The following is a 2178-nucleotide window of genomic DNA, read 5'->3' as shown; positions in this document are numbered from 1 at the left end:
GCCCCCCCATGCGCCCCCCCCCCCCCCCAGCCCAGCTCCTCCTTGGCAGCTGCCCCCAGGTGACAACGCCCTAGGAACCTTGCTGAGACTCCAGGCACTGTAGTCAGGGAAGCCTGGGAAAGCCCAGCCCGCCTACCTGCAGGACTACTGCCCAGGGACAACATCTGGAAGAGCCTCAGCAGCCACTGCACAAGGTGTGTGTGGCCTCCCCTAGAGTGACCGGCCAGGCAAGTCCGAGACTCCAAAACCAGAACTCTCCTGACTCCCACCCAGCCCAAGGTGAGCATGGTAGAAGTGAAAAAGCAGCTCTTGGCACCTTCAGCCACACAGATCCCGTGCCCTTGACAGGTGAGACAGAGCCCTCCCAGATGAGCCAAGGAAAGGGCAGGCACAGGACAGAGGCCACGAGGCCTACTGCCAGAACAGGAGGCAGAACTCAGAGGTGTCCTGTGTCCTCTGGGGAGTTCCCTGTTCCCTCCTCCAGCCCCCCTGAAAGCTGCCCTCCTTTTCAGGCACTTCAGTTCCCCTCCCCTGGCTTCCCTCCTCCTGGAGAGCACCACAGGAGGCTGAGCAGGCCTGGGGGCCAGCAAAGGCGCCTACTTGAGCAAGCTGCATGGGCAGCCCCAAACCAGCTTGGCCCAGGACACCCACTTCAGGGACTTGGGGAGCAGACTCAGTAGGGGTGGGTGGAGATGACCCCAGCAGGCCCCTGCACATTTAGTACTCTAGACCACTAACAATGCCCACTGTGCCCAGCACTAAGCAGATGTGCAGTCAGAGGGGCTCTGCCTTCCCAGGCTGAGCCCAGCGAGGACACAGTGACCTCGGATCACGGCTTCAAGTTCCAGGTACTGGGGGATCTGGCGAATGGCTGCATAGTTGAGCTGATGCAAAGGAACTGGGGTGACAGAGCAGGACGGTCATGGGAAGACACGGCATGGAGAAGGGCTCTAGATGGGACACGGGTGCGTGCCGGATGAGACGGTCCTGGTTGAGGAGCATCCATGGGGACCAAGGGGCTGGGACAGAGGTAACCACATAGGCATCCCCCCATCCCACCCAAGTGGAGATGCCCGCTCCGTCAGCCTGGGACCCCAGGCCCATCTTCCACAGGCAATTCTCAGAACTCTCCAGGTCACGGGATTTCCTGGGCTCCTACCACAGGCCTCACACCGTGTATGTTCAAGAGACCAGAGTGGGCACAGCGCCTCTGGGGAGTGTGACTAATGGGAGGGCACAGGGCACACGTGGCCTGGTGGGGGCCCAGCTCCAGGGAGCTTGCCGTCCTGGGGTCCCTGGCAGAAGTGAGTGGGTCCCTCCCTGTGAGGGCAGCAGACCACATGGCTGGGGCTGGGGAGGCAGAGGGACAGAGGGGAGAAACTGAGGTGACCATCAGGAGCCAGAGCAACAGAGGTAGGACGGCCCAGGCCTGCACACCCGCTCTGAGGCCGATCCTCACAGGGCTGCAGCAGATAGACCTGTCACTGCCACACTGAGCAGGGGCCAAAAGGGGCGAGGAGGCAGTTCCGGGAACACAAGTGTCAAATACAGGGAGGAAGTCACCGGAAACACAGAAAAGGAGCAAATGACAGCTTCATGGAAGACATGAGGAGGAAAGCAGCAACAGGAAGTCTGTCACAAGACAAAAGGAGAAGCTGGACTGCAAACTGGGAGGGGGAGGGCGAGGGACGGGACCAAGGACCCCCGCACGCAGGTCAGAGGCCAGAGCTGGCCCAGCCCGGCAGCACCACCAGAGGTGGAGAGGGTGGGGGATCTCCGGCAGAAGAGCCACAGGGGCGCACAGGGGCGCGGGGAGAGGGCAGGCAGCCCCGGGAGGCAGTGGAGGAAAAGCCCAGGCGGGGAGCCCTGTTCTGCCTTTCCCTTGCTGGCCAGGCCCGAGGGGAAACCACGGGGTCCTCAGGGAGGAAGGCAGGGGCTGGCCACAGGAAGGGCACCGCAGGCAGAACGCAGCCCTCCTGGTGGGGAGCAGGTTTCCTTGGCAGCTGCCCAGCCCCCAGCATCCAGAGATTTGCTGAAATGAATGAATGAATGGGTGAGCCTCAGTGACAGACACTCGGGGTAGGACGGGCAGCTGGGCTGGGCGGTGTGTGGCAGGCCCCTGCCCACCACAAATGACCCCTCGTTCTGCCCGCACCGGGAGGACGGCCAGGCAGGCCC

Source organism: Tupaia chinensis, unplaced genomic scaffold (assembly GCF_000334495.1).
Source record: "Tupaia chinensis unplaced genomic scaffold, TupChi_1.0 Scaffold000178_1, whole genome shotgun sequence".
NCBI lineage: Eukaryota > Metazoa > Chordata > Mammalia > Scandentia > Tupaiidae > Tupaia > Tupaia belangeri.
Note: the sequence above shows the minus strand (reverse complement) of the source record.